The sequence below is a fragment of the Podarcis liolepis genome (genome assembly GCF_965112155.1).
Source record: "Podarcis liolepis genome assembly, chromosome: 9".
Classification (NCBI taxonomy): Eukaryota; Metazoa; Chordata; class Lepidosauria; order Squamata; family Lacertidae; genus Podarcis; species Podarcis liolepis.
In genome coordinates this window covers 52465685-52489032 of record NC_139564.1, presented here as the reverse complement: position 1 = coordinate 52489032, position 23348 = coordinate 52465685, and the positions used below count along the sequence as shown (strand labels likewise).

At 41.4% G+C, this 23348-nt stretch overlaps 1 long non-coding RNA gene across 1 annotated transcript in view; it reads left to right on the top strand.

Moving 5' to 3' along the window:
• The first annotated feature begins 16772 nt into the window (after positions 1-16772).
• LOC310686444 overlaps positions 16773-23348 on the top strand; it is a 54145-nt gene continuing 47569 nt past the window's right edge. The window contains exon 1 of the long non-coding RNA XR_014515922.1: positions 16773-17350. This is a non-coding gene — a long non-coding RNA (uncharacterized lncRNA). The remainder of the gene's footprint in view (positions 17351-23348) is intronic.

The window sequence follows — 23348 nt, the reverse complement described above, 5'->3', positions numbered from 1 at the left end:
ATAATTACAAGAGTTTTCTACAACTGGCAATAAAAGATCTATTTTTTTCACTTGCATTTTCTGTTGCACAAGCAAAAGCCACAGGTACATGTCTTCCGTTCGTTCGGTTCAATGGCTTCAGTGCCAATACCAACAGCGCAACGGAAGGAGGGTGGTCCTAGGTGTCAGGACATGATCTTCTGTGGGTATGATCCTGCAACGAATGGGTGGAAGTTTGCATACCCAGAGGGTGATCAGACCAAGCTGCTGGTCAGCAAGCATGCTGAGTTCTTTGAGCAGGGTGTTTGGTCACAGCCTAGGTATGGTCCTGATTTTCTCTCAGAATGCTTGTCCGATTCTGGAGGGGAGGAGAGGGAAGCAGAGGCTGATCCCGGTGATGGGGACCAGGTCCAGGATCAGGGTTCAGAACCCGGTGATGAGGACCAGGTCCAGGGTCAGGGGTCAGGGCAGGTTTGGGCATCTCCAAGGGTTGTGAAAGGAATGTCCAGGTGTGAGGCTTCATCTCCGGTAAGCGTAATGGAGAAAGCTCACGGACGGGTTGTCAAGTCAGAGGGGGAAAAGTCTGACGGAGGAGACACAACTGCTGGCCCAGGTGGGTCAGAGGGGTTTCAGGTCACGGGTGCGTGGGAAAGTGTCGCACAGTGTGATTCTGGGAATGTTGAAGGGGTTCAACAATTGCCTGGGATAAACGCCAGCCTGAGACTTCCGGTCGGTGCCAGCGCTTAATGGCGGTCCTAGCCCCGAGCTCCGGGGAAGGACTGCTTCGCAAGTTCGGGTCTTACCTGCTACGGCAAGCGGGGGACCCCTAAAATCCCAGGCGCTGAAGCCTGAGAACAAGGAGACTCGGTGGGCACCTTTGCGCCCCCCGGTACCGTGAAAGCGACACCGGGAGCGAGCGCGGTGCTGAGAGTCGCTACCCAGCCTGCGAAGTGAAGCCGCGTCGCCATTAGCGGAGAGCGCCGATTCCTTCCTGAAAAGAAAATTCGGACTGAATTCCCGTGAGTAAGACTTGAAAAATAACTGGGACCCTCTAAACTTTAAAATTTGAACTAAAAACGGGGGAGATCTAAACAAAGGAAGTCTGCCTCCCCCCGACTGCATGAAAGTGAAAGCAACGGAGCTCTAAACCTGCATCCGTTTAAACCAGCTCTTTAATCAGCTAAACCGGACATTTGGACCTTTGATCTCCCCTCTAGCTAGCAGGGCAGAGGGGAGGTGAATTGGACTAATAATTGCATGATCTATTGGAAGTTAAAAATCTCTGCCGTCTCACCCATCTGAAAGCATGAAACGGTCTGCCTTTTTTTTTTTAGCACACTGAACTGACTTTTCCCTGTAGAGTGATATCTTGATACAAAGTTCCCACAGTGTCTGGCTACTCTGTAGTATAAGAAGAAATAATACAAACTGGATAACTGTGGCAGCTTAAAGCTACAAGCTTTCTAGCAATATTGATTTGGACTGTGTTAAGCTCTTGTTTTGTATTCTGGACAATCTCCCCTGTTTTTTGTACTTGGAACATTGTTCTATGGCCATTTTGATTTGCTCCCTCTAGAGGATAAAGTAAAGTTTGCCACAGCTTGACAGTGGAACTTTCCAAGGGAGAAAATTCCCGTGGGAAGTGACCTTGACATGAGTGGCCCACAAGAAGAGATAGTCACAAGAGCTAAGACCAAGCACCATCAGCAACAACAACAGCTGCAGCAACAACAGGCAAAGAAAAGAGGATCAATTTCAGGCCCAACAACTGGAGCAGCAGGAACAACAGGACAAGATAAAGGGACAGCCGTCTCTATGGAAGCTGTGACAGATGCGCTGCTTAAGATCAACCAAACTTTGGAGTCTTTAACAAAACAGACCTCAGAGAACACACTAAAATTAGCAGAAATTTCAGTAAGATTAAACCAGAATACAGAATCTATAAATAAACTGGTGGAGGAAAATGCCACTACGCGTCAAATTGCGGAAGATGCCAAGGCTACGGCGGGAGAGACACAGGAGAAATTAGAGCCGATTGCCAAGAAGGTCTATGAGCATGACTCAACTCTGGCCTTGTGGGACTTACAGAGGAAAGAGAGAAACTTAAAATTAAGACTGATCCCGGAGAACGAAAGAGACAACCTTGTGGAATATCTGACACGGGAGTTTGTGGATTGCTGGGACCTTGAGGAAGACGAATTCAAAATTACGACTGCTTTTAGATTGGGAAAAAAGCAAGACAGAAAGACCCCGAGAGACTGTTTGATCACATTCAGATCCAAGGAGGAAAGAGACAAAATATTAAGACTACACTTTGAAAAGGCCTTGCAAATTGGAAATTCAACTGCACAGTTCTTCAAAGACATCCCAAAACATATTTTGGATTTAAGAAACTTCTACAAGGACTTAGCTCTTCTGCTAAAGAAAAATTCCATCCGTTTCAGGTGGGAGTTCCCACAAGGACTGTCATTTGACTACAAGTTAAAGAAGGTAAAAATAAAGACAATTCAAGATAAAGAAAAAATTTTGGCAAGATATCAGGAGGAGCTACAGAAGGGGATTGTGGACGTACTTGGGGAACAGAGGAGAGCACTGGAGATCCTGAATCTCTCGACTGGACAAAAACCACCACCATCAGAAGAAGAGCAACAACTTGGAGCTGTTGGAGGAGCCTTAGAAAAATAACAAGATGGCTCTGCAATTCCTTAGTTGGAATTGTAATGGACTCAATGTGCCTTTGAGGAGAAGACAAGTATTTCACATACTGAATAGAGAACAATTGGACTTGATATGTCTACAAGAAACTCATATAACCAGAGCCCACAGGAGACTACTTATAAATAAAAGGCTAGGACAAGAATTTATCTCATCAGACAAAGTCAAGAAGAGAGGAGTTGTAATATATGTTAAGGAAAAATGGGCTCCAAAAATGATATTTAAGGATGAACAAGGGAGATATCTGGCAGTGGAAATACAAATTCAAGGAGAAAAATTTTTAGTGGTTGGAATTTATGCGCCAAATGAAGGCAAATCTGACTTCTTTAAGAGACTTCATGAAACTCTTTCTGACTATTTGGATTACAATATGATAATCATGGGAGACATGAATGGTGTGGTCTCCACCAACATGGACAAGGCACAAAGACTAACAGTTAGTAAAGAAGGGAGACTCCCTAAGACTTTTTTTGAAATGACAGAAAATATGGACTTGATAGACATATGGAGAACAAGGAACCCTCTGGAGAGAGAGGGAACCTTCTTCTCCCAAGCAATGACGACCTGGACCAGAATTGATCAAATTTGGGTTACTAGTGGAATGGCTCCAAAGATTAAGAAAGTGGAAATCTGCCCAAAAACTTGCTCCGACCATAACGCCGTGAAGATGGAGATGAAACTTACAACAACTGGTCAATTCAGATGGAGAATGAATGACACCCTCTTTCGGGACAAGGAGATTCTTATGAAGGCCCAAAAGACTTTAAAAGATTATTTCGAAATAAATATGAGGACCGACGTGGAGAAAAGAGTGATCTGGGATGCAAGTAAAGCGGTCATGAGAGGATTCTTGATTCAACAAAATTCAATAAAGAGGAAAAAACAAAACGAGAAAAAAGAGAAGCTATTGGAAATGATAAAGGAAGGAGAGAGAAAATTAAGAACAAAACCAAAATCTCAGGACATCTTAAGAGAGATCAAGTTATATCAAACACAATATATGGAATTGATGAACCAAGAGATTGAATGGAAGATAAAGCAAATGAAGCAAAAGACATTTGAATCAGCAAATAAATGTGGCAAACTCTTGGCATGGCAATTGAAGAAAAGGCAGAAACTAAATACAGTTACAAGCCTGGAGGTGGATGGAAAGAATATATCTAAACCTAATGAAATTAGAAACTGCTTCGTAAGTTATTTCAAAAAGCTTTACACTCAAGGCCCCCAAAATGAAGAAGATATAGACAAATTCCTGGGAAAATACGGATTACAAAACATCTCTCATCAAAGTAAGATGGACTTGAACCAGAGAATCTCAGAACAAGAGATAGAGGCTGCTATTCAGAACATGCAATTGGGCAAATCTCCGGGACCAGATGGATTGACTTCCAGATACTACAAATCGTTGAAGGAATGGCTAACTCAACCACTAAGAGAAGTGTGCAACGAGATCCTTGAGGGAAAAAGGGCCCCTGAATCGTGGCAAGAGGCATATATTTCACTCATACCAAAGTCAGAGACTGAAAAGACCCAACTTAAGAACTACCGCCCAATATCACTCCTCAATGTGGATTACAAAATTTTTGCAGACATTTTGGCAAAAAGATTTAAAAGAGTATTGATGGAGAAGATTCATAAGGACCAAGCAGGTTTTCTCCCCAAAAGACACCTGGCAGACAATGTAAGGAATGTAATAGACATTCTGGAAAAGCTAGAGGTGAATATAAACACTAAAGCAGTACTGATTTTTGTGGACGCGGAGAAGGCCTTTGACAACATTTCTTGGAGTTTTATGAGAAAGAATCTTCATGGGATGGGGGTAGGCCAGGGTTTTGAGAATGGTATGGCTGCAATATATTCTGAACAAAAAGCTAAACTGATTGTAAATAATGTTATGACGGAGGAACTTAAGATAGAAAAAGGAACACGACAGGGGTGCCCGATTTCCCCATTACTTTTTATTTCAGTTCTGGAGGTGTTGCTGAACATGATAAGAAATGACCAGCAGGTTAAAGGTGTGCAGGTCGGAGCTAAACATTACAAGTTAAGAGCGTTCGCAGATGACCTGGTATTGACTTTGCAAGAGCCAAACACTAGTACAAAAAAGGTTTTAGAAATAATACAACAGTTTGGCCAGGTAGCTGGATTTAAGTTGAACAAGCAAAAAACTAAAGTTTTAGGGAAAAACTTAACAGATATGGAAAAGGAGAAATTTCAAGAGGAAACAGGTTTGACTGTGGTAAAGAAGGTGAAATACCTAGGGGTTTATTTAACATCTAAAAATCTGAATTTGTACAAGGACAATTATGAAAAATGTTGGTCAGAAATTAAAAAAGATCTAGAAATATGGTCAAATTTGAAACTGTCAATGCTAGGCCGAATCGCTGTGATTAAAATGAATGTATTGCCTAGAATGCTTTTTCTGTTTCAGACCTTGCAGATTCTCGACAAGATGGAATGTTTCAAGAGGTGGCAGAAAGATATTTCGAAATTTGTCTGGCAGGGCAAAAAGCCCAGAATTAAATTCAAAATATTAACAGATGCTAAAGAAAGAGGGGGTTTTGCCCTGCCGGACTTAAAATTGTACTACGAGGCAGCAGCTTTCTGCTGGCTGAAAGAATGGATGCTCCTCGAGAACACTGATATCTTGGATCTGGAAGGTTTTAACAATGCTTTTGGTTGGCATGCATATCTTTGGTATGATAAAGTAAACAGCGCTTTTAAAAATCACATTGTTAGGAAAGCATTGATTAATGTTTGGATAAGATACAAAGATCTATTGGAAAATAAAACCCCTAGATGGGTGTCACCAGTGGAGGCCAAAGCAGTGAAGAGACTCAATACGGAGGCCGGATGGCCGAAGTATTGGGAAATCTTAGAACAGGATGGAGACAAGTTCAGACTACAAAGTCAGGAGAAATTGAAGCATAAAGTTGGAAACTGGTTTCAATATCGTCAAATAATGGAATTTTTTAAACAGGACAGGAAAATTGGTTTCCAGGTGGAAAAATCAAAATTAGAAACTGAACTGTTAGAACCCAATACTAAGATTTTATCTAGAATGTATAACTTGCTGTTGAAATGGAACACACAGGATGAAACAGTAAAATCTGCTATGATTAAGTGGGCTCAGGATGTTGGACATAACATCATGTCAGCTGACTGGGAATGGTTATGGAACACCGGTATTAAATTTACGGCATGTAATGCCTTAAAGGAAAACATTATGAAAATGGTATACAGGTGGTACATGACCCCAGTCAAGCTGGCAAAAATCTATCATTTGCCTGGTAATAAATGTTGGAAGTGTAAAGAGACTGAAGGTACCTTTTATCACCTTTGGTGGACTTGCCCGAAGATTAAGGCCTTCTGGGAAATGATCTATAATGAAATGAAAAAGGTACTTAAATGTACCTTTCCCAAAAAGCCAGAGGCCTTTCTTCTGGGCATTGTCGGCCAATTGGTGACAAAGAAGGATAGAACTTTTTTTATGTATGCTACAACAGCGGCAAGAATACTCATCGCAAAGTATTGGAAGACACAAGATTTACCCACTCTGGAAGAATGGCAGATGAAAGTGATGGACTATATGACATTGGCCGAGATGACAGGCAGAATCCGTGACCAACGAAAAGAGACGGTGGAAGAAGACTGGAGAAAATTTAAAAGTTATCTGAAGGACTATTATAAACTTAATGAATGTTAAAAATGTCGTGGTTTTCAGAAACAAGGGGGTACAGGGATATATGGTTAGAAGATAGAAAAGAACTAAGTTGACAGAGACTTGAAAGCAATAATTGGGAGTTGCTAGTTGAAGTATGGACATTGGGATGCAGAGAGGGGGGGTATGGGGAAGTCCAAGAAAAGAGGTTTATAAGAAAATATGTACGAAACTATGCGTGTTTGTTTGTCATTTTCATTGTTTGTTTGTCTTTTTAAAACGTTGTAAAACCAATAAAAATTTTATAAAAAAAAAAAATAAACGCCAGTGGGAGGCAAAAGGCAATGGGAGGTGAGTTGAACTCAAAGAGGTCTGTAAATAGGGGTTCACAGTTTCCCTCAGGATTCGAGACGAGAGGGGGTGTTATTGGTTTCAGAACTCACAGGGTTAAAGAGTTCTGTGGTGACGTCTCTGACCTGAGGCGTGGTTAGAAACTTCTATGGGAGTGGCTTGACTCCGAGAGTTTGAGTCTGGTTTCGTTTTCGCGGAGAGAGGATGCAAGATGTGTCAGTTCTCGCCGGGTTGATTTAAGAGCTGTTTTACTTCATGATTAAAGGCAAGAGAAGATAAAGAAAGCCTTTGTGTGTGTCTGGATTTATTACCCACATGCTGCAATTGCTTCGACCGCTGTGTTTATCTCTGCTACCGGCAAGAGGGAGAGGCAGGAAGGATTTTTGGATCAGCACGGACAGACAGCAGAGCTGCGCAAGGGGAAGCGTGCTGGACATGTTTGTTTTTCTTGGAACTCATGGCAACTCTGCACTCTCCGTTGCCATAAGTATGCCCTGGTAGTCCTGACAGAGAAGAATTATTTCCTGGATGTTTCTCTTTCAGTGCAATTGCTTCCTCGTATATTCGGAATAGCAGGAAACCTTAACATATCAATGGCAGGTTTTGTTTGAGATAGAAGTGGCACTATCAGCAACCCCTTCTGTGTCCATTCTCATTTTTTAATGAATGCAAGGAAATATCACTTGACAGCAGGTAATTCCTGCCACCCCAGGTGTGGGATAAAAACAATTTTCATAGGCAACATCCCCATTTCTGTTGAAGTCTCAGGAGATATTAGATAAAAGAGGGGAAAAAAGGTTGTGGATCTACACCTTCGTTCGCCTCGTTTCATAAGTGTGCCCCAATTAAATATATTACTCTGGTTATCTCCAAAAGAACTATTGATCACATTCTTTCTCTGTGTAGAATGCTGTTCTTTTGTTTGGCTCAGGCTGATGGCAGAAACAAAGCATAGTCCCCATCTTCTTGCCTCTTTAAGAGTTAAGCTGCGCTACAAACCCATCCAGCATTGTTCAGTTCACCTTTGTCTTCCTCTATGCAACTTTCTTTGTGGGCTACCTGCCTCCCCCTCCCCCAAAAAGTGTTTCATTGAACTCACTCATTATATTCCTTTTTGTTCAAAAGCAAATTAGGTTTCTAAAAAATAAAATAAAATAAACTTTGAAAAAAAAAAGCTTTGACAACGAACACTGATAATAAGCGGTTGGTGGGCTGTTGACCTTCTGTGTTAATGATAAAGAGCAAAGAGGGTTTTTATTTATTTATTTCCTTTAAAAAAGGATGAACAAAAGGACCTTTTTTTGATTTATTGTTAGTCTTTCCAGAAGGGCAGGTGACATTTCCTGCAACACTGACTTTAATTCATAATCCCCTTTTGGCAAGCCGATGAGAATTACAATTTGAACGATTTTCACAGTTACGCGCTCTGCTAGGATGAAAATGCAATGGAGAGCCTCACTTCAGCTGAGCCAGAGAAAACCTCCCCTTGCCAATCCCTCCTTTGTGTTTCAAAGTTGGCTTCCCAGTACAGATTGGATTCACACCATTTAAAAATAAATCCGCTGTCTGGAAAGCCAAAGATTCATCTATGTTGTCATGGCATTGGTATTTCCATTTTGACTCTTGGCGATAGCTTTAAGCTCTAGAGTGAGTAATGGCTTCTCGCATTAAAAAAGCTTCTGCTTAAAATAACATAAAAAAGAAGAAGATGTATACTCCTTTTAGTAATGTTACTGTAAGAGACTGGCCAATGTCTTTTATGATGCAATCACACACACACACACACACACACACACACACACACACACGCTATTATCTACTTACTTTTAGAATTTATTTTATAGCCTGATAGGTGATCAATATACTTTGTGGCTAGATGCATGTGTGAGTGCATTAAAATTGCATTTAGTTTCACTTCTAACATAAAATTAATAGAGCCATAAACGTTGAGCAATGGCTGAAACTTCATTAACCTTTAGCATCTTGTAATGCAAGGACATTACACGGAAATTCAAATATTCACATTTCCCATCAATATTAAAAGATCTAGAATGCTTGGCCTCTCTTTCCTCTTTCCAGTCTAGCTCAACAGCCTCCAGACCTGGAGTGTGGATGGAAAGCTGTTATGTCTTTAAAAAAATGCTTCAGCAACAGGAGCCTCCTGAGACAAATCTGACATCAAGTGGGATGCCAATTCATCTTCTAGTTTCTAACTCAGATTTATAAAGTGAGCAGGGTGCCTATATCACTAAGGACCACAGGGGTGGGGGACTACAAGTGAGCATATCTTCATGGTTATGACAGCAGAGGTTCCAGATTGGAAACCTGGCACAGGAGACTCTTGGAACTTAAATACTTTCCCTCCCACTGTGGTCCCAATCTGGATCAGAGGATGGGCTGGACCTCTAATCGAATTGCGAAAAAGGAGGTCCCATTGAAATAACTAGGTTGTTTTTGTTTATTTATTAGCAATACAAATTGCAGTTGTGAAGAAAGGAGAGATCCAGACTGAGATCACGGCATGAGGAAAGGGCTTAAAATATCCCACTTCTCATTCTAGTACAGTGGTACCTTGGTTCTTGAACATAATCCATTACAGAAGTCCATTTGACTTCTGAAACATTTGAAAACCAAGGCGTGGCTTCTGATTGGTGCAGGCATCCCCAAAACAATAGCCAACAGCAGCATTGGACATTCGGCTTCTGAAAAACATTAGGAAACCAGAACACTTACTTCCAGGTTTTTGGTGTCCGGGAACCGAAATGTTCAAGTACCAAGGTGTTTGAGAACCACGGTTCCACTGTATTCTAATCCATGCTGGGGTCCTCACACCAAGAATCTATGTATATGTGAGAAGCACCTGCACTCAAGCGCAGAACTTTGGATTAAAATTAATGTGTAGTTTGGTCCTCAGTGGCCCACTTTGAGAGTGGCTTTTGGAATTTTGGTCCACCATTCCTCTTCTGTAGTTATTCTCTGGTCACACCTACACTGTCCACTTAAAGCCCATGGCTTACCCCAAAGAATCCTGGGAACTGTAGCTTGTTAAGAGTGCTGGGAATTGTAGCTCTGTGAAGACTTAACTGCAGTTTCCAGAATTATTTGGTGGAAGCAAAGGGCTTTAAATATATAATATGAATGTGGCTTCTGACAGTACAAAGACTAGTTGCTGACAGGAACCCCAATGTGGTTTAAGAACATGTTGTGTAAAGGTGAGGGCTGCTTTAAAAACAAAAAACAAAAAAACCTTCAATTTGGGAAAACAAAATGGATTTCCACATTTTATTTTAAAACAAATATCCTCTTTCCCCCCCTTTATGGACATTCCAGACAGGATTTTTAAATAAGACAGAGCTATTACTAGTTATCAGTATAAGTATTTGGTGGGGAAGATATTAATTATACATTTGTGCAGGAGACCTTTTTTCATTAGTGCTCAATTTAAAAACATAATTGACATAACTTCTAATATTAATGTAGTTTTATTATAAAATCATTCATGTGGTACCCGGAGACTTAAAATAATGAATCAATCAAGCTTCATAATACAGACTTAGTGAAAATATTATTTACGGTAATTAAAATTTCTCTTCAAATGTTAAAAGCATCCCCCATGAAAAATAAAGTGGTTTTTTTTTTAATAAACTGCCCCCCATTTGTGACTTAAATGCTCTCAAAATGGGATGTAAACAAAAAGAGCTACATTTTAATAAAAGTCTAAGAACATATGCATAAATTAATTGCATGACAAGAAAACTGAGTGATTCCCTCTAAAGGGGCTAGGTTCAGAGCACAGGGAAACGCTGTTAACCTTCCCACTGCAGGAGTACCTATTTATCTACTTGCACTGGCATGCTTTCAACTGCTAGGTTGGAAGAAGCTGGGACAGAGCAACGGGAGCTCCCCTCATTATGGGGATTCAAACCACTGACCTTCTGACCGGCAAGCCCAAGGAACTCAGTGGTTTAGACCCCGCTTGGAGGACATGAACTAGGTTGGCAGAAGAGTTATTTGCATTATATCATTGTAAATTGCCACAAACACATGTGCTTGCCCTCATTTCTTGGGGGGAATGTGTGATACAAATGCAGTTAAAATAAATAAGTCTGCCCCATCACCCATTAGAGAACATGCGATCATCAGCTGTTGCTCCTTGCCACCATCTCCATTCACCCACTCACCTCTAGCAACCAGAAATAGAGAGAAGGAAACAGTGGCTAGGACTGGTCCCTTCCAGTCCTCAGCAGCTGATGTTTAAGGATGATGCCAGCTGTGATCTTCATCAGGACTAGACAAATAACGGTGAACTATAACATTTAGGTAATGGGAAAATACCATTACAGATTATTATTCAAGATGGTAGCAAATAATGGCTACAAAAATATTTTTCTCAAGGAATCCCACCATTTATTCTTCTATCAGGATCAAGCTAGACAGGAGATCCATGATCTCCCAGTGGCTGTTTTCTTCAAGTTCAAAAATGCTTTGGGGAAAACTGGATTAGAGGTGCGCAGTTGGGTGAGGGGTTGAACCTGTGTCATTTCCCCATTCTAAATCTTCTTCCTTGCAGATGTTATTTATCCTGCAGGACAAACCATACAGATAACAATATGTTTCCCTCTGAGTGAGAACTAGTAGCTTGGGAGATATTTAGATCCAATTTGGACTCCTCTACAGCTGCTTTGACGGGACGCGGGTGGCGCTGTGGGTTAAACCACAGAGGCTAGGACTTGCCGATCAGAAGGTCAGCAGTTCAAATCCCTGCGACGGGGTGAGCTCCCATTGCTCGGTCCCTGCTCCTGCCAACCTAGCAGTCCAAAAGCACGTCAAAGTGCAAGTAGATAAATAGATACCTTCCCACTCCAGCGGGAAGGTAAATGCCGTTTCCGTGTGCTGCTCTGGTTCGCCAGAAGCAGCTTAGTCATGCTGGCCACATGACCCGGAAGCTGTACGTCGGCTCCCTCGGCCAATAAAGCGAGATGAGCGCCACAACCCCAGAGTCGGTCAAGACTGGACCTAATGGTCAGGGGTCCCTTTACCTTTGCCTTTACAGCTGCCTTGAACTCAAAACAAAACAAGTCAGCCCATGGGAGTTCCAATCACATATCTCCCAGTGAGTTGTCTCATTTAATAAACAGGTTAAGTTTTGGGTTCTGCTGAAAGTGAAAAATAATATTAATGAGAAATGTTAGAAAAATTCCCGTAACATAGTGACAAATTGGAAGAAGTGGAACTTAGTTGCTGGGTTTTCAAGCACACCTAAAACAACCTGCAATTCTGCAAAATAAACAAGATACAGTTTGAAAATGGTGGCAAAATGAAATTCTGGTCTCTTCACGGTGCATTTCAGAATGCAGCTAATTTATTTATACTGGTTTTCCTCTTTTTTCCATGACTAACTGTAACAACAGCATTACTGGAAATCATATGGGTTGTTACTAAGTTTAGAACTACCTGGAAAATGGGAGAAATCTATTATTTTCCATGGAACACAAAACTTCATACATTGCTATATGGCAGTAGAACATCCTCTAGGGGGAGTTGCGTAGGAGCAGAAAGGAAGCTATAACTTAGCAAAAGTAGCCAAGAAAATGTACAGTTAGACCTTAATACTCCCAAACTGCTTCCCACTGTTCCTTATTACCTGTGATCTTCTCCCACTGGACCTGAAGAGTCTGCAAGAGTTTCTACAGCCAACATTTTATAACAGCTGCTGCCTGAACGCGAGGCAAGGGGCTGTGGCTTTAAAGCTTTGGAACTTGTTGAATGGAGTCAGAACTGAAACCAGCTCCCCTTGCAATCACCCAAAGGCAGGTTCCCTGGAATTATGGACTTCTGTTTACAGAAGGTGACTCCACTTTGCTTTTGAGTGATGGCCCATCAACTCAGTCTCCCATGCTGAAAGCCATTCCATTCAGCTGGTCCTCTCTCCCTAAGGAGTAGTCTTGAGGGCATGGGGTTGCAGAGGGGAGAATGTGTGGAATCACATTCTGACAACCATCTTCCCTGAGTGCTTCTCAAGATCTAAGCCATTGAGATAGATAGCAGTGTAGGGATGGAGAAAAAACTGTCAATTTCAGATTTTCTCAGTTTCTCATTTTTTTCAGCCCTAAGGTCAATTCTCCACGTTTCCATATTTGTTTATTTTTTAAGGTCTTCATGAAAGTCCATCAGCATCAGTCCAAATTTATCCTAATATACACCTTTTAATGCAATTTTGCCTAAAAGAAACATGTTTGCAAAGGAATTTTCTTAATATAATTTATTTTTGTATGTTATATTAATGTATGTATGCATTTATATATGGGTTTTACCCTAGTAGATGTACATCCCTTGGTTGGAGTTGCACAGGAAAATTTAAAGAAGAGTGAATTTCTAAAGACTTTCAGTTTGCATATTGTTCAGAAAGTGCAAATTCGGTAGATTAGGTAGATTCGCCTTTAAATGTGAACTGAACTGGATTTTTCCTCCATCCCTACAGAAGAGTCAGGCAAGCATTGAACTGGTACCCACTGTACTATATGGGACTTAAAATATTTTATATCTGGATCATATACCCCAGGGTCAGCAAGGTTTATCTTGCCTGGGCCGGATTGGTCCTGCAGAGATCCCTCCGTGGGTAGGATCACACACGCGCTCGCGATTTTAGCGCAGCATGCGAGCAGGCAACTCGGTTCAGGGGCGGCTTGGGGGCCGGTCAAATGACCTTCATGGGCCACTTCCGGCCCATGGGCCTTAGGTTGCTGACCCCTGATATACCCTTCTTATTAAAACTTTCAAGTTAGTTTTAGATACATCAATAGTAGACACATTGTCCTTGCAACCGTTTAAGTTTCAGATTCTTGATTCTGAACTGCAAAAGCTTTGCAATTTGAAGGTCTGATGAAAGAGCAGCCCATTTTGCAGGCAGTTCTGTGATTAAACAGAAAGTTGTCTTTCACATTACTAAGGTATATTTGGGCATAAGCTTTCGTGGACTAGAATCTACTTTATCAGAAAAAACTTATGGCATCATAAATTTGTAAGTCTTTAGGGTCCCACTAGATGCTTTGTTGTTTTTGCTGCAACAGACTAGCAGAGGTACCTATTTGGAAATAATTATGTACCATGGCTTATTTTTCATCCTCTTAATATTCCAGGAGAAGCCAGACAGCTCCTTTTTTAAACTCGCTCATTCTCAGCCTTGTTCTAAAAGATCCAGATACATTTTCTTATTAGGCATAATTCAACATAGTTCTTTTTATTAGGAAATTTGGACAGTCACCAAATTCATCTGGGATTGGTGACATTCACAAAACTTGATATCACCTGAACCTAAACACAAGAAAGCATATTTTGATCCCAATCAACTGTTTGTTTTCACTTTAAATGATAGGATCATTCTGTGGCGCTGTTTCTCTGAATTAAATTTTACCTGGAGAAGCATGCCCCAAACACAAAAATATAAAGCTTTTCCTAAAAGTATTTCTTTCCTGTGTGAAACTGATAGCACACAACTATGTCGATCTGCTTTTGGTGTGAAGAAGTCCATTTCATTCAGTATTTGCTGCAAAGCATGGTTAAGATGTCAGTATTGGTTTTCTGCAATGTACTTCCGCTTTGGGGAATTGTGCTGAAATAGTTTGAAGGGCTCTGATTATAAGAGCACTGATCCTGCACTAATGCTAAATTTAATTCACTTTAGAAATGTTCCACAAATCCACTGTTGTTTTCATTTGTTTCCCGCAAGCATAAAGGATTTATAAAGGGCATAATGAAGTTTAATGAATAAGCCCATAAATGTTCAGTTGCACACCATTTCCATTAATCTGAAAATCCATTTAATACATAAACTCCAGAGTTGGTTCTTAACTGGAGTTGCCATCAATTTTAATCTTCTGAAGGTTTGCATGCTTTGCGTAAAAGGGCATAGGAGACGATAAAACAAAAATGCCCTAATACAATGGAAGCAGTTTTCTATCAGAGCAATCTAGAGGAAGACAATGTAGTACCCTCCAGATGCTGTTGAACTACAAATCCCATCATCCATAAGCATTGGTTGTGCTTCCTGAGGCTGATGGAGTTGGAATCCAACAAAATCTAAAAGATAACATGTTATTTACCCTTACGATAATCATCTTTCACAGGAGCTGGAGATATGCTGTTGTAACATGCTGGCAAAATGGCTGCCATATCAAATGCTTGCTCAGCCCGAGAAAGGAGGGGGGAATCACAGGGTAAAATCACAAGTGTCAAAAGGGCAGACTTGCTCCTAATATCTCCAGAACATCGCCAGAGTGCACAAAGTCAGGAACTGTCCCAGCGATGACCTACAGAAAGGAATTCCATCCTGCATAATGGCAGCTAACATCCAGCACACCTGAGAAATTACCCAGGCAGGTACATAACTATGACTCAATGGGAATAACTCAGATTGGACACCAGTGCTGTGCAAAATCAGGCCACAAGTTTATTGACTAAGTGGAGGTGGCATAACAGCAGGGCAAGGATCAATTCCTTATTCCACTCAGCCCTTGCTTGATGGAAGGGCACTCTGTCAGGGTTGGGAAGCATCCCAAACCTCCACCATGGGGGATGGTCAGTGTTGAACCCTGTCATAGTGCAAGTGTCCCACTGGGCAACCAGAAGAAGGGATTCTAGCCAGGAAGAGGACCTACTCCATCTTAGGACATCTCTTGAGCTAATCCTCCCATTCAGGCCCAATATGGGGTGCTCCTCTCCCATGCTGATTCTGCCCACTGCCATTTCTGAAGAAGTTGTGACAAAAATGTCTAATCAACTAACATAATCAAGCATTTTCACCGAGGTAAAGATGAAAGAAAACCCAACCAAGAGCCAATTCAAGTTGGGAAGAGGTGAGTCCTTTCCGGCCCTAACAACCAGTGACTAAAATAACCCAGTAAGGCTCTATCACTGAGAGTGGGCAGGTGAGAGGAACTTTGGGGAAATGGCCCTGAAATGGGTGAGGTCTTTCAGGCTTCAGCCCCTCTTTCACTCTCACAAGTACCCACAGGAGATTCAGAACAAGATTAACCATATGCCCAGCTTTTAATATTAAAAAGAAATTGTATTAATGACAATGTATGTATCCAACAAAGAGACAGTGTGCTTGGCAATGAATGTCACAAGGATTTCCCCCAAAGGTGAACAGAAAAGCTAGACATTGGGTGACTATCATAGAATCCTATAGGAAATAAAAGAAAGATTCCTACTAATAAGAGCACAGCAGTGTGTCTTCTTCAGCAAAGCACATTGCATTCAAATACTGGCACTCCCTGTTTGAATGTTAAGAGCTACCAACTATAATTTACCGCAGAGCATCAAATATAGTTAAAACAGAATAAGACCACCACCTCAGTGGAGGGGGCCCTATTGGTGGTTCTGCTGGCTTAAGAAGTTTAGGGACTAGCAGCCTGAGAGAAGGAGATGGGTGGGGAAAAATAATTTACAACTGTTTTCACCTTCAAGAGGTATCATGCAAAAATTATAGAATTTATAAAGGTTGCTTCAGGTTGAAACAGTATTTCAGCATTGTATGTGCAGCTGCTGGGTTGTGAGTGCATTCTGGCTCTGGATATCTAACAGATATTCTAGCAGAACATGCAGTCACTGCTGGAAAAAAAATTTCAAATGTTACCAGCTCATATCTTGCAGGGGCTGGAATACCATTAGTTGTTTCTAGCAGTGCTGTAACCATTGCCTTGAGATGGTAACTTTACAGCAATTAAAGAAATGGTGAATAGAATGGGATGAAGTGTTATCACAAGGAAAAACAAACAAACCCAGAAGACGTTCTTGGCCAGGAAAATGTTTCAAAATGTTTTATACTAGAATGTGAAGGCAGGCCAGCAGATGCCAGCCTTGAAGAAACAGCTCTTTTCTAATAATCTCTCATTAGAATCAATCATGAGGAATTCCAGCATCCCCCCTTTCTTCTTCTTCTTCTTCTTCTTCTTCTTCTTCTTCTTCTTCTTCTTCTTCTTCTTCTTCTTCTTCTTCTCCTCCTCCTCCTCCTCCTCCTCCTCCTCCTCCTCCTCCTCTACTCCAAACACACTTCCTTAGAATTGGATTTGATCTCTGCAGCTCTCTGAGGTGTTAAAGTAGGGCGCTGTTATTTTTGTATTTTCTTCAGCTGCAAATGGAATTATATTCAGGAGGAAATAGAAGTATATTTCTTTACATTATGGGGAAATAGGCACATGATTGCCTGCCTTAACTTTGTTGTTGAGATGTGAAGAGCTTGACATGACTAAATGACAGAAACTAAATAGCAGTTCTGAGCCACATGTTAAAGACTTAAACACTTATTTTTCGGTTGCAAGGAAAGCTATTAAATTGAACAGCGGCACTTTTTTGGCTGAAGTGTTTTGCAGAATAGGAGAATGTGCAGAAAAATGATACTTTATCTGCTCTTTGCAAAGGAAGACACAATGCCAGCTTGAGGATTTGGGGGCCCTTTGGGTGAGGCACTCTCAAAGAGTCTCAGCAGGTCATTCTCTCACCCTTTCTTTATTCTTCTTGGGTTCTCCCTGTAAAGAAAGAGTGGGATCATGGCATGATGGGTTCTTTGCCTCTTTTGAGGCCCTGGCAAATGCCAGGCCATAAAACCTTCTGAAGCTTGCCCTTGAAGGAAACAACCTCATAGTGAGTGCTATGCTTGTTTATGTTTTTATTATTATTTTTATAATGCATTGCATTGTCTAGGGAAACGTCTTTGGGAAGTATGCATCTTCCATATCTCAAATCATATTTCAAAAGGGCTTCTTCTTTTTTTGCTAAAGCTGGTTCTTGGGTAGTTTTGTCAGTTCTGTTGCACGTAATTTATTTTTAAAAGAGAATTAGCATGAATACCAGAGGGATTCTTTTCTTCTGCCCTTTTCTTCAGGCTAATTTCTTCTTCACTGTTCTTGTACTCTGCAAAAGTCAAAGCCTAGGTAACATTCTCCCTCAGTTTCAGAAGACAGTCCCTGACAGAACAAGAGTGTGGTTTGGAATGCCCTCTATATTAAAAGGGAACTTGCAGCCTGTGGAGAAAGTGGAACACTCTAAGGAGAAGTGTGCATGTTAAAACGTTATATCCTCTCTATACTAGAGAGAGAATATAGACTACATACAAACAAACAGAAATATATTCCTGTTTGCTTGTATACAGTTGACTGAATGGGGAAAGGATTTACCATTTACTTACATCTGAAGCTAGTGACATACACTGTATAGAGGTTCTGCATTTGGCAGCTGGTTAAGAACTAGGCTGGTGGTGTTTGTGTGCTTAAAGCAGTTATACCCCACCCCTCAGTAAAAAAAAAACACAAAAACACCAGAGTGGTTTATAGATATCACTACTATATACCCTCCAAGCCTTGAAGCCAAAACCCTAGACACTATCTTCTCATTTTTTATCATAAGAACTTGGTGGCATTTTTGGTTGCCATGATCTCACATGATTTTGGCTGGAGTCCACCCCCCAAAAAAGAAAAACACTTGAGAGGGAGGCATTGCAGTGCAAAACTACCTGAGATCACAGCAACCCAAATGCCTGCTATTCTCTTGCAATAAGAAAATGGTGTTACTGGTTTTTCCAGGACACTCTTGGGGTCTGTTGCTAAGACCTTCAGGCTTGCAATTTAAAAAGCAGGTAACACACCAGGTAAAAAGAATGGGGGGGGGAGGAAAAGCAATCTCAAGCACATGTTCTTAAAGGAACAGTTTTTAGAACACAAATGCTAAAGAGGCGATGGTGTGTCATGAGCTCTTAACACCTACATACAAATAAAGAATTAAAAAGTCAAATGATCAGGTTGCTACAAAGTACTGATATCAGCAGTGGGATTACTATATACCGTATTTTCCATGTATAGGACAATGCTTTTTGCTTAAAAAAAAGAAAAAAGGCAGAAATTGGGTGTCATCTTATACACGGATAATGAATTCGGGGGGGGGGGGATGTGTGATTAATGGCAGCAGCAAGCAGGAGATTGACAGCTGCAAGTGGGTTGGTGATTGGCTATGGCTGCAACAATTGGGCAGGTGATTGGCGGCTGTGGCGAGGCAGCCAGGCTATTGGTGACTGCGGCAAGTGGGCGGGCTGGTGGTGGCAAACGCGCAGACAATTGGTGGCTGCAGCGAGGTGTGCGATCGGCAGTGGCCATGGCAAGCGATTTGCAGTGTTAGGCAGGTGGGTGAGTAATTGGCAGAAGTGACCTCCCCCACCCCCCCCCAAAAGCAAAACAATTTAATTTCTTAATTTGGGGCTTAAAAAAATAGGGGTTGACTTGTACATGGGGGCATGTTATACACAGAAAAATACGGTAACCACCGCTATGGCAGCCTGCTCCTCTTAGGTTTTATTTATGATATATTGATTACGACTTTGTATAGCCGATAGGTTGCAAAACATACATGTTAGGTAACATTAGTTCATCTCGTTAAATTTCCCCATTATACTGAATTCTCTGGCAGTAATTCCGCTCAGCTTCTGCATGCCAATGGTAGTGAATGGCTCCAGGTGGAGATGCATCCATCAAGATCTATGGGACTTGGATGAGCACTGAGATGCAGATGCGTTCCTTACACATGGTTTTATAGATCCAGCAAGGGGATGTGTGTTTGAAAGCCTGCTTCCATCTGTAGATACTTCTTCCTGGACTGCAGCATCTGTCTTTAGATGGTGTTTTGTGGTTCAAAGCCACAGTCTGGTAAGTAGATTTTAGGAGGTGCTCAGGGGCTTGGGAGCAGCCGGCAGAATACCTGATGTGGTTTTCTTTGGGCAACAGCTTTCTGCACCAGATTACAAAGAATTCTCTGAAATTATGATTCATCTACAGGAGAACTCACAAAAAACAGAATTAATGTTTTGAAAATCTGATATTTCTGAGGGCCTGCACAGTGAGCACATGGATAGCAATGTTCTATTTACAAACTATAATTCTCTTTTAATGTTATTTTACTTAAACATACTCTATTTTAATAACAATCATTGGGCTCTGATGATATTTATATATCAGAGTTTCAGGTTGAGGTTCTGCAGTATTTCAGTTTCTGACTGCTTTAGATACTATAATGCAGACACCTAACTTACCTAGAAGGCTTCAGCAGAAGTTAGAAGAGACATGCTTATCTTTTATAGAAACATTTATTCAAAATTGCCAGTTTTGAATTACTCCCCGTATAATAATGGCCTTAGTTGTTGCTCTTATTTGATTTACAGATACTACAGCTCTGCACAGGTTGTAAGATTCGCCTTGCATCTGTACATTTTTAAATTTTCCTATCTCTTCTTCATTACTTTCTGCACTATCTGCTTCAGTCTGTATGCTGGGTTCCAAGCCACTCAGTAGAAAATGAAGCTCTGTGTTCCTCATTCACTATAATGTGGAAATCTACAAAAAGCTATAACTTTTTACCCTTTAGATCAAAGTGAATGAAGTTTATAGGTGCATGAACTCCTTCAGAGTGGCTCAATCCAGCCAATTTATAGCTAGATAAATCTACAGATTTTCTTGCTGGACATTTTTGCATTTTTAAAACAAAGTAAAGTCTATAACTATTTGATTCCCAAAGATGTCTTCTTCTTTTTTGGCTATCACTCGTAGCTGAACAGACTGAACAGTGTGTCCATAAGTGACTGTGGAGGCCAATTCTGGATCCACATGTACTTCCACAGTGGGGACATAGGTTTCCAGGCGAGAGTTGATCATGGTGAGGATGCCTTCCTCTTACCATGTTTCTTTCTTTCGCCCTGAGTTTGTGCTTCTTCAAAGTCCATGATGCCTTTGGTAGAGGCTATTCTCCAGTTGGAGCACTTGCAGGCCAGTGTTTCCCAATTATCTTTGCTTATACTGCATTTTTAAAGATTTGCCTTAAGAGTGTTTTTAAACCTCTTGTTATCTGCCACATTTTGCTTTCCATTCTTAAATTGGGAATAGAGCAGTTGCTTTGGAAGACAATAATCAGGCATCCGAACAACATGACAAGTCCAACGAAGCTGATGTTGAAGAATCATTGCTTCAACCCTGGTGATCTTTGTTTTGTCCAAAGAAGTAATGCCGCTGTTGAGTACATAAACTATGGGAGAGAAATTCCTAATGCATTATCACAAATGATAAATAATAAACATGAACTCAGTGTAGGGAAAGAAGCATTCTTACTAGCATGTGTTGTGCCAAATAAACACCAGCTCCTAATAATAATCAAGAAAATAGAAAGGTGTTCTGCACCTCCCCACTTCCCACAGGACAGGCTTGCTTAGATAGAGCCACCCATTTCAAATTGGGACAGTCTGACAATAAGGAAATCTACAGTATTCAAATGTTGTCCCAGCAAGCTTCCCAGTAACTTGGGGAGGGGAAGAGGAGACAGGTACGACCACTATTCCTGCCAACATTGCAACAGTAAGAGATTTGACCAGTGCCATGCACCCCAGGTTAAGGGACGCAGGTGGCACTGTGGGTTAAACCACAGAGCCTAGGACTTGCTGATCAGAAGGTCGGCGGTTCAAATCCCCACAACGGGGTGAGCTCCCGTTACTCAGTCCCTGCTCCTGCCAACCTAGCAGTTCAAAAGCACGTCAAAGTGCAAATAGATAAATAGGTACCGCTCCGGTGGGAAGGTAAACGGTGTTTCCGTGTGCTGCTCTGGTTCTCCAGAAGCAGCTTAGTCATGCTGGCCACATGACCCGGAAGCTGTACTCCGCCTCCCTCGGCCATAAAGCGAGATGCACGCCGCAACCCCAAAGTCGGCCACGGCTGGACCTGATGGTCAGGGGTCCCTTTACCTTTATGCATCCCAGGTTAAAGAAGATGTATGCAAAAAGTGTCAATGCCAATCTAGTTACTGCCAAGACCAACAGACACAGTTGAGAACTTTTACTCTAGACCAGGGGAAGCCAAAATGGGGCTGTTCATATGTCATTTGCCATCAGCCAGCATGGCAAATGGTAAACGATGGGAGTTCTGCCCCAATACTGTCATGAAGACACCATGGTGGCTACCCTTGCTTTAGCATGGATAGGACCTATTTAAATGCGAGGTGCTCCTCACTGAGCTAGTTTACTTGCACTAATGATGCATGCGAGAAGTGGAATATTTAAAAGTTTTCCACAACAGCTGCAGCTGCTAGCGTTTGTAGCCTCGACACATCAGCACTGCTAGCAGTGCCACGTTTTAATTGTCTGAAAGTCTAGCCCATTAGCGCTCATAGCATCTCCATTTAGTCACTGGTGTAGCTCTATGAAAACAGATGCATAAATAACTTGAGATATCATAGCAGGAACTAAGAGTATTGCTCAGCTAAGTGGTACAGCAGTCAATTGTAAAATAAATACTTGGTTTATGTCCACAGATGTTTTAAAAAGCCAGCCCATTTTAACACAGGCATCCTGGAAGGAAATGTCTTTTTATAAGAAGGGGGGAGCGCTGTTTGAAGAGGCAGCAGCACAGAGGAGAAAATAAAGGGAAATATTCTCTTTGGAATCTGACCATTATATCATAGTAGACAGCATTATCATAGTGCTGTTTTGCTCTGCACACCAATTACCTTTAATATTGAGTATATTAAATTGCATTCAGCAAATTCCAAAAGATAAGCCCAGATTCAATTATTGCCTCCATTAATTTGGCATATGCGCCTCAGATTGTGCAGATTTTTTTGGTTTGTGGCAAAACAGCTTGCGATGCTCTTCATGTCAAAACAAAACATTAAAAATGCTTCCCTGTGTCCTGGGGTGAATGTGCTGTTCCTCTGGAAGCTCCAAAGAGAGTTAGAAAAAACAATATAATCCTTGAGTGAATATTAATATCTTCTTAGGTTGTGCCTGAATTTCTTGTGAGAACTCTGGATTTTATTACTCTGGCTTTGGGCATAGTCTGAAGAAAATGGAATCATGAAAAGCTCTTCGATGGTTATGAATTTGCAGAGTGTGTGGGAGAGGTGTGCCTTTAGTGTTTCTGAACCAACACTTTACCTGGCATTTAGAAGAAGGGAGAAAGTACAGCTGAGTGAATGCTCATTAGAACCCACCAGGCCTGAAAGCACTCCATTGGCTGCCAGTGAGCTTCCGGGCTCAATTCAAGGTCTTTAAACTAGTATATAAAGCCCTAAACGAGTCATAGGACAGTATGTGACATCCCCAGGCAGGACCCAAGTACCTAAAATGCTGCCTTCCCCGGTATCAACCATCTTGGACCCTAGGATCAGCAGCTGGCAGTACTGACACCTGGGACTACTCATTTGGCATTGACCCATGACAGGGCCATTTCAGTGGGAGTTCCCCATTTGTGGAATACCCTCCCTCATTATACACTTTCAGGAGAAATGGAAAAATATTCCTGTTGACCCACAGACACAGTGTCAAAGCTTTCAGGTATTCAGCTGTGCCTCCAAGCAGAAGCATTTCTGTACAGGTCCTGGTATGTTTGGGAAATTGATATTTTAGTCATTCATTCAAATTGAGTTTCCATCCTATAATCTTTCTGTAAAAAGGGCTTTAAGGTGTGTCACAACTGTTCAAAAACAAAACAAAAATGGGGATGCTGTGAGGTATATTTTTTATGAACAAATGACAAAGGAATCATTGGCTACAATTTGCAGGTTGCTGCCACATATGTACCCAATATACATGATGTGAAAATACATTTGTTTCCCT